The sequence below is a fragment of the Rhododendron vialii genome, chromosome 4a, assembly GCF_030253575.1.
Source record: "Rhododendron vialii isolate Sample 1 chromosome 4a, ASM3025357v1".
Taxonomy (NCBI): domain Eukaryota; kingdom Viridiplantae; phylum Streptophyta; class Magnoliopsida; order Ericales; family Ericaceae; genus Rhododendron; species Rhododendron vialii.
In genome coordinates, this window is record NC_080560.1 from 41258754 (window position 1) to 41268780 (window position 10027).

The 10027-nt window shown below is 38.8% G+C and overlaps 3 long non-coding RNA genes across 3 annotated transcripts; 1 reads left to right on the forward strand and 2 right to left on the reverse strand.

The window, feature by feature from the left end:
- Nucleotides 1-233: 233 nt before the first annotated feature.
- LOC131322106 (uncharacterized) lies at nt 234-3171 on the reverse strand. The gene is made up of 2 exons (XR_009198695.1): nt 2988-3171; nt 234-1385 (listed from the first exon to the last, which is right to left on the reverse strand). It is a non-coding gene; the product is annotated as an uncharacterized LOC131322106 (long non-coding RNA).
- Nucleotides 3172-4941: 1770 nt separating this feature from the next.
- LOC131322105 (uncharacterized) lies at nt 4942-6126 on the forward strand. Its single transcript, XR_009198694.1, has 3 exons — nt 4942-5645; nt 5823-5843; nt 5908-6126. It is a non-coding gene; the product is annotated as an uncharacterized LOC131322105 (long non-coding RNA).
- A 49-nt stretch (nt 6127-6175) lies between these two features.
- LOC131322103 (uncharacterized) lies at nt 6176-9164 on the reverse strand. Its single transcript, XR_009198693.1, has 2 exons — nt 8933-9164; nt 6176-7316 (listed from the first exon to the last, which is right to left on the reverse strand). It is a non-coding gene; the product is annotated as an uncharacterized LOC131322103 (long non-coding RNA).
- Nucleotides 9165-10027: the final 863 nt, after the last annotated feature.

Here is a 10027-nt window from a genome sequence, read left to right on the forward strand (position 1 = left end):
CCATAACACCCGGAGGACACAAATGGAGTATAGATCAATAAGTTGAGGACCAAACAGTTCAATTCATTAGTTTTGAACTCAGGCCAACGGACTTCATCTTATAATCTTCCATACAGCTTAACTAAACAAACAAAACAAAAATTTCTGCCAATCAAAGTCAAAAACAAAAGAATGAAAAGAATCCGCATCTGCACTACAGTAACAGAAACATGACATCCTCCACTTCATCCAACTTTGATCTCAAACAAGTGATTTAGTTGTTTGATTTAGTGTCTCACTTTCTTCCTCCCCGTCTAAAATAATATCGTCAACATTCGAATGAAATTGAAATTAGTGTGCAATAAGAGAAGTATACTACTCATCTAAGTACATAATCCACTCTCAACAAACAAAAAAAAGAGGGAAGACCAAAAACATGGGAAAAATTACAGATTAGCTGAACTATTGTGGAAGACCAGATAGCCATTTATTCCTCAGCATACAACAGAAAACCAGAGGCCATTGAACTTATTGTCATTTAAACATGGCTGAATTGACCACTGCTATTTCTATTTCACACATATTGATCTCAAACATGTGTCCTGGTGTCTGAATGTCCTCTTCTCCATCTAAAACAATATCATCATGACTCAATGACACTCCACAGGAGAAACTGAGACTTGGCTTCAATTTTGGCACAATAACCACCTCTGCTTCATTGTTCAAAATCTGCAAAACCCTCCTCATAGAAATGGCCTTGCAAAGCTATCCAGGTTCGCGTAGTCAAACTCAGAAGCAAAAGCTTCTCCATTTCCCCCCACCTCGAACTCCCCCTTTAGCCTCTCATCCGCCGCCTCAACCACCTTCCCTTCGGAGTACAACCCCCAAACCGAATCAACCAAATTCACCATCTTTTGGCTAAAATTTTCTCTATCAATCGACCTCTTTTTGCACACCAATTCGAGAATCACAACTCTATAGCTGAAAACATCAGTTTTCTCTGAGTGCTTTCCTGTATTGAAGGTACTTTGGAGCCAAATACCCTATATCTGATCGTTACAGTGGATCTTAGAGGTTTGATCCCTGATTTGTGCAGCAGGACATTCTGGTAAACACAACTTATCAGAAACCCTCCGAGCACACAATTCCATGTGAACAAACCATGTTCCTTTCTCTTCTTGGAAAACATGCTTTATGGGCAACAAATCAGGTAGGTGATAGAAGAACGATTTTTGCTTCACCTGCTAGAGACAATAGATAATGAAGCGCACAATTTATACATATACCACTGGCATTATTAGTAGTTAAGAAAGGGGACAAAACAATCTGACAATATATCATTAATCCATCTGCCCTGATCTCTCCAACTTTAGGGAAGCAATTTGCTTCAGCTCTCTTGACTTCTCCTACAAAGCAAGGATCGGAAAAATTAATTAAAGCAAGCAGCATAGCCTAAGCCATCAACTATTAAAGCTTTTATGAGCACTTTGCCACATAATTAACTGAAAACGAATTCAGAGCCATGCAGAAGATTATGAAGTTACCGAGAAGTCAGCCTACTCTAAACTAAGATCAAAGAATCAAACAAGATACACAGTAACAAAAGATAATGTTTGTGGAAACAACTAAAAAAATTACTATCAAAAGCCCTCCCTCATTGGGACTTAGATCGTAAATTTTTTTCGTGTAGACTTTAGCTGCCATACTTCATCATGTAGACTTTATCGTGTAGAATTTTTATCGTGTACACTTTAGTTCTACAAGACATGTTACGAAGAACATAGTCCATACTTCTAGTGTGTTGAGAGGAAATTATCCATGCTTATCAACAACAAAAAAAAAAAGTGAGAATATCCATACTAAAGGCAGACAACATTTTTTCTCCAAACCCATCGATCATCCTAAGCCATCTATTCTTAGCAAGACGGAAGTTTCAGACAGCCCAAGTAGGTTCAACTTCTACCTCTGTTTCAGAATTATTCAAGAACCTTAAAAACAAACTCATGAACTCTGGATTTGAGTATAGACCCCCAGCCTATGAGTTGCATATTTCGAGATATGCCATGAACAAAGACGATGACAGGTATTAGGAAACATCTTTTTGATAGCATTGCCATTAACATTGATCAGTGAAAATATTCTTCGGTGCTTTGTGACCCATTGTCTCAAAAAAGTCTCAAACTACCAAGTAAATGTATCAGTAATCTCATTCAAGAGGAAGCTACAAGCATACCTACAAAAGGAGCAAGATCGTGTTATATTTATTTGTTTGGTATGTAGTATGACATACTATGTCACCAAAGCAATCATAATCTAGCTTAGATCTTCCATCTTTCCAACCAAAAAAATTTTGCTAGCCGATGATCCTCATCCAATTCTTCTAAGTGATAAGACACGGGATAACACAGTTTGTGCATCACCTTTTTCCAATCAAATTCATCATTCATGTACTGATAAAATTCGGGCAGTCTTACTGTGTTAACACGGCATTCAATAGACCACCAACTTCTTCAACCAAGAAAGAATTTGTCTTTACGCCTCTAATATCCGCATCAACCATAGAACTAACAACACTAGCATTAGCATTGTTTATATGTCTATTTGCTTTTAAAATGTTTTTGGTACATGTCGACATGAACATTACAAAAATGACTAGCTTCCGAACATCTTTAAGTGGTATGAATAAATCAAAGCACTACAATTTCTCTTCTTTTCTTAATCAAAGCACCACAATTTCTTTTCTTTTCTCACCCATTCGGCCAAATGGACAGTAAATGAGGTTGGGCATAAACCTAAAGTACACACGAATCATAATTTCTAGGTCGTTGTAGTCACGTTAATGGAATTCCAGATGCTGAGTATCTATAAACCTATACAGAATTGTGGCGACAAAACTATAAATCTATTAATCAGAATTTCTTGTCAGTTCTTGCTTCTTGTTTTTTGCTTAATTGGGAGTAAAAACGTGTAGCCAAACAGCCTCCAAAAGAATTCAAGAGAGACCGAACCTGGTTTTGCTTGAATGTTGTGGTTCCCATTGCAAAGAGAGTTCTTGATTCTTGGACCGATCACTGTGCGCGTGTGTGAGAGAGAGAGAGAGAGAGAGAGAGAGAGAGAGAGCTGGGTGAGGAATTTGGTCCTTTAATTAGGTCTGTATTTTTTCAGGGTTTCAACTGAAAAAAGTAGGCCGCCATGAAGTCATGGTTCGTGGCTCGGAGATATAGTACAAAAGCGTGACTGATGAAAACGATTACAAACTATCGCGGCCAAGAGCAATTAGAAGCGGCCTGAGGCAATTAGAAGCGGCGTGAATTTTTTAGAACACAAGAGAATCGTGCATCGTAATCACGCTTTCAGTAAATTGCGGCCAACTGTAGTTAGACGCGGCCAAGAGTAATTAGAAGCGGCCAAGTGTAATATGACGCGGCCAAGAATCATGTAAAACCCAATAGAATCGGGCGAAGTAATCACGCTTTCAATAAATTGCGGCCAACTGTAGTTAGACACGGCCAAGAGTAATTAAAAGCGGCCAAATGTAATTTGACGCGGCCAAGAATCATGTAAAACCCAATAGAATCGGGCGTAGTAATCACGCTTTTAATAAATTGCGGCCAAGTGTAATTTAAAGCGTCCAAAAGTAATTGTTCGCTCCCAAGTGTTATTTTTTCATCTTCTTCTTCTTCCTCCCCAGATGACCAAAACCAAAAAGAATCAACTCAACGGAGAAAGATTATTGTCGTAGCAGAAAGAATTGCTGGAAGAAAATTGTCAGTTCAGTTCTGGGCAAAACCCAATTTCTTCTTTCAAAATCACACGTCAGTTCTTCTTCCCTTGGTGTTTAATTCATTTGGACAATGCAACAAAACAAGACAAGTTTGAATCTTTCTGTTTGCATACAGCTACCAGCAGGGATGGAATCGGAATTTTGCAAACGCGAGGGCCGAAATATGAACAACAAGAAAGATGCCACCGTCTAGTTCGTGGGCAAATATCTAACACCATATGTTGCGGCAGTAGCTAGGCACTCTCCGGGGATAATCTTGCAATCTTTTCGTAACAAACGTTGAGTGTCTCTAACAAAAAAGTAATCTATCAACTTCTGTTGGACCCACTAGCGTTCACAACTACTATAAGATCGAAAGCACTGAGAAATCCAAAATACTTCTACTAGCTTCATTTTGGTCACCAAACCCAAAACCACCAGAGACTTTCTCATACCCTGGCCTATTAACTCCTCCAGGACCGTTGGAATCGCCACCTATGAACAGCTGAACAGCTTGGTGAGTCTTTGATTTAGTGAACAAAATGTAGGGAAACATCTGTTGGGTGTCTGGTTCAGGGTGGTCTTGATAAAACTGATACTTAAGTTTACGTTGCGGAATATGGTGAATTATGTGACCCAACTTGTGTTGGATAATTTTGTTTCATACTATTTTTAAATGCATGCTAAATTGGTTGTTTTTATTCCTTCTTTATTTCATCAAATGTGTTTGAAGCTGGAGGATTCAAGCAATCTAAATGATCAGTTAGAGAGGTGAGAGATCCTGACTATGAGCCCGTGAACATATATGAGTACGTGTGTACTGGTGCGATTCGGGTACGTCGATATGGTAAAAGTAAAACTAAGAACATGGGTATGGGATCATAATGGAGTGATTAATTGTTAATGTGCCTGCTTGACATGCAATTGTCCTGTTATTTTGCTTCCTTGAATTTAGCTTGTGGGTATTAAATTGTCAAATCTTTTAATACACGTGGGAGATAGATTGAAATTTGTTGCCGGGAGGCAAGTTCTAGTTGTCCATTTTCATTCCTATTTAGGGTCTGAAGTTCCCCATTGCTACACTGAATTCTCTATCGCTTTGTAACGGTTAAGTCGTGATGCAATGTACCATCATCTTTTCATCTGTGTAGCTTGGTCTTGTATAAGGAAAAGTTGGCTATGGGTATGTGGATGCGAGTGGATTGGTTAGTGGTGTCCCCCTTTAATATAAACGTGACTCATCTTGTTTTGAACGCAATGGGGCAGTCATTTGAAATTCTCTGTTTGTAAGCAAGTTTGAGCTATCCGTTTTTTTTTCTGATGAACGAAGTGGAAGTTCCACGTTGCCGAAATCAATTAACTGTCGGACACTCCTTGCTGGAAAGGTATTACCATTGAAATTTTAAGTGTTAGAAACTGCTTATGATTTGTGAACTTCTGAAGACAATGCCAGCCCTATTGGGCTTGGATTTGGAAATTGAAAATTATCAACATAAGTACAAGTTTTTCTTTGGATCTGTCTTCATGGAATTTTTTTGAATAATCAACCATGAGCATTAAGAAGATGCCTCCTAGATCAGTTGGTAGAGCAGGTATAATGAGCTTCTCATTTGGCGAGGGTTCAAACCCCATCCCCTTTCCCCTCGGATAGCATAGATTAGGATTTTCTTGGTTCAAATTAAAAGAACAAAAACAAAGAGAATTAAGGGGCCTAACTATGGACCTCATTTACTTTAGATTTAATTTTCAGTAAGGAATATCTAAATCATCTATTCAGAACATGGGTTTGGTACAAAGATATCTGGACTAAATTTGGTATTATGCAAGTTGTCCAGACTAATCAGAATATCCCATGGATTATTGGTGTGTGAACAGTCTCAAGAAAGTTTCTCTAAGTCTCATGGTAATGTTCCTTGAAACATTTTATTTACTTTCATTATCGGGCATTTTTGGAAATCTTGGAAAAAAGTAAAGGTTTTGAGAATTTTGGCGGCGATATAACTACTTTAATGTCTTTTATCTTCAAGTATGTCAGTGAAATCAAGGAGGCTTTTAATCTGAATTTTCCTACTAGATGCAGAAACATTAGATAAACAGCATGGTTTTTTTCCAGTTGGTTTGCTCGAGCTGAATACCTATGGATCGAAGTGCCAAGGGCAACCAAGGTGCAGCTGGGTGCAGCCGAGTTTTCAGAGAAAAGGAGGTGATTCGGGGGTCAGGCTACTTCAACGCTTGCCGAATAGCTCTCCTTTTGAAGCAGAATTATGGAGCATCCTGAATGGGCTTACCTCTATCAAGCAGCAAGATTAGAAAGAATGTTAAAATAGAGTCCGGTTGCTCGCATCGTGGCTGTGAAGATGGAGGCTGATAGATCATGTGACATTGAAGAAACATGACATTAACAGAAACATGACATCCTCTACTTCACCCAACTTTGATCTCAAACAAGTGATTTAGTGTCTCACTTTCTTCCTCCCCGTCTAAAATAATATCGTCAACATTCGAATGAAACTGAAATTAGTGTGCAATAAGAAAAGTAGTACTACTCATCTAAGTACATAATCCACTCTCAACAAACAGAAAAAAGAGGGAAGACCAAAACCATGGGAAAATTTGTAGATTAGCTGAACTATTGTGGAAGACCAGATAGCCATGTACTCCTCAACATACAACAGAAAACCAAACAGAGGCCATTGAACTTATTGTCATTTAAACATGGCTGAATTGACCACTACTATTTCTATTTCACACATTTTGATCTCAAACATGTGTCCTGGTGTCTGAATTTCCTCTTCTCCATCTAAAACAATTTCTTCAAGACTCAATGACACTCCACAAGAGAAACTGAGACACGGCTTCAACTTTGGCGCAACAACCATCTCTGCTTCATTGTTCAAAATCTGCAAAACCCTCCTCATAGTCATAGAGATGGCCTTTCAGTGCTATCCAGGTTCACCTCAGAAGCAAAAGCTTCTCCATTTCCCCCCACCTCGAACTCCCCCTTTAGCCTCTCATCCGCCGCCTCAACCACCTTCCCTTCGGAGTACAACCCCCAAACCAAATCAACCAAATTCACCATCTTTTGGCTAAAATTTTCTCTATCAATCGGCCTCTTTTTGCACACCAATTCGAGAATCACAACTCCATAGCAGAAAACATCAGTTTTCTCTGAGTGCTTTCCCGTATTGAAGGTATTTTGGAGCCAAATACCCTATATCCGGTTGTTAGAGTGGATCTTAGAGGTTTGATCCCTGATTTGTGCAGCAGGACATTCTGGTAAACACAACTTATCAGAAACCCTCCAAGTACACACTTCCATGTGAATAAACCATGTTCTTTTCTCTTCTTGGAAAACATGCTTTCTGGGCAACGAATCAGGAAGGTGATAGAAGAACGATTTTTGCTTCACCTGCTAGAGACAATAGATGATGAAGCGCATAATTGATACATACACCACGGGCATGTTTAGTAGTCAAGAAAGGGGACAAAACGATCTGACAACATATCATTAATCCATCTGCCCTGATCTCTCCAACTTTAGGGAAGCAATTCGCTTGAGCTCTCTTGACTTCTCCTACAAAGCAAGGATCGAAAAAATTAATTAGAGCAAGCAGCACAGCCTAAGCTGTCAACTATTAAAGCTTTTATGAGCACTTCACCACATAATAACTGAAAACGAATTGAGAGCCATGCAGAAGATTATGAAGTTACTATAAGTCAGCCTACTCTAAACTAAGATCAGAGAATCAAACAAGATACACAGTAACAAAAGATGATGTTTGTGGAAACAACAACTGAAAAAATTACTATCAAAAGCCCCCCTCATTGGGACTTAAATCTTAAATTTTTATCGTGTAGACTTTAGCTGCCTGCATCAACAGTTTATGCCTTCAGCTGCTAACTCACATTGTTCTTCATAATGATGGACCATTTCTGTGAAGTTCATAGTTCTACAAGACATGTTACAAAGAACATTGTCCATACTTCCAGTGTGTTGAGTGGAAATTATCCGGCAAGTGAGAATATCCATACTAAAGGCAGAAAAAAAAATTTCTTCAAACCCATCGATCATCCTAAGCCATCTACTCTTAGCAAGACGGAAGTTTCTGACAGTTGCAGCCGAAGTCGGTTCAACTTCTACCTCTGTTTCAGAATCATTCAAGCACCTTAAAACAAACTCATGAACTCTGGATTTGAGTATAGACCCTGAGCCTTTGAGTTGCATATTTCGAGATATGCCATGAACAAAGACGATGACAGGTATTAGGAAACATTTTTTTGATAGCATTGCCATTAACATTGATCAGTGAAAATATTCTTCGGGGCTTTGTAACCCATTGTCTCGAAAAAGTCTCAAACTACCAAGTAAATGTATAAGTACTCTCGTTCAAGAGGAAGGCACAAGCATACCTACAAAAGGAGCAAGATCGGGTAATATTTATTTGTTCGGTATATAGTATGACATACCACGTTACCAAAGCAATCATAATCTAGCTTAGATCTTCCATCGTTCCAACAAAAAAAATTTTGCTAGCCGATGATTCTCATCCAATTCTTCTGAGTAATAAGACACGGGATAACACAGTTTGTGCATAACCTTTTTCCAATCAATTTCATCATTCATGTACTGATAAAATTCGGGCAGTCTTACTGTGTTAACACGGCATTCAATAGACCACCAACTTCTTCAACCAAGAAAGAATTCGTCTTTACGCCTCTAATATCCGCATCAACCATAGAACTAATAACACTAGCCTTAGCATTGTTTATACGTCTATTTGCTTTTAAAATGTTTTTGGTACGCGTCGACATGAACATTACAAAAATGACTAGCTTCCGAACATCTTTAAGTGGTATGAATAAATCAAAGCACTACAATTTCTCTTTTTTTCTTAATCAAAGCACAACAATTTCTTTTCTTTTCTTTTCTCACCCATTCGGCTAAATGGATAGTAAATGAGGTTGGGCATAAACCTAAAGTACACACGAATCATAATTTCTAGGTCGTTGTAGTCACGTTAATGTAATTCCAGATGCTGAGTATCTATAAACCTGTACAGAATTGTGGCGACAAAACTATAAATCTATTAATCAGAATTTCTTGTCAGTTCTTGCTTGTTGATTTTTGCTTAATTGGGAGTAATAACGTGTAGCCAAACAGCCTCCAAAAGAATTCAAGAGAGACCGAACCTGGTTTTGCTCGACTGCTGTGGTTCCCATTGCAAAGAGAGTTCTTGATTCTTGGACCGATTACTGTGTGTGTGTGTGTGTGTGTGAGAGAGAGAGAGAGCTGAGTGAGGAATTTGGTCCTTTAATTAGGTCTGTATTTTTTCAGGGTTTCAACTGAAAAAGAAGTTGGCCTCCATGAAGTCATGGTTTGTGGGTCGGAGTTACTTCATGGTTTGTGGGTCGGAGTTATAGTACAAAAGCGCGACTGATGAACACCATTACAAAAAAATCGCGGCCAGAAGCAATTAAACGCGTCCAGAAGTACTTAGACGCGGCCAAGAGTAATTCAACCCGTCCAAGAATCATGTAAAAGACAAAAGAATCGCGTGTAGTAATCACGCTTTCAATAAATTCCGTCCAAGTGTAAAAATACAAGTCCAGAAGTAATTAAAAGCGGCCAAGTGTAGTTCGATACAGCCAAAAGTAATGTAAAACACAACAGAATCGTGCATTGTGATCACGCTTTCAATAAATTGCGGCCAAGTGTAATTAGACGCGTTCAAGAGTAATTGAAAGCGACCGTGTGTAATTCCTTCTGGCCAAAAGTAATTGTTTGGGGCCAAGTGTAATTTTTTCATCTTCTTCTTCTTCCCCAGATGACCAAAACCGGAAAGAATCAACTCAACGGAGAAAGATTATTGTAGTAGCAGAAAAATTTGCCGGAAGAAAATTGTCATTCAGTTCTGGGCAAAACCCAACTTCTTCTTTCAAAATCACACGTCAGTTCTTCTTCCCTTGGTTTTTAATTCATTTGGACAACGCAACAAAACAAGACAAGTTTGAATCTTTCTGTTTGCATACAGGTACCAGCAGGGACGGAACCGAAATTTTGCAAACGCGAGGACCGAAATATGAACAACAAGAAAGATGCCACCATCTAGTTCGTGGGCAAATATCTAACACCATATGTTGTGGCAGTAGCTAGGCACTCTCCGGGGATAGTCTTGCAATCTTCGCATTACAAACGTTGAGTGTCTCTAACAAAAAAGTAATCTATCAGACTTCTGTTGGACCCACTAGCGTTCACAACTATAAGATTGAAAGCACTGCGAAATC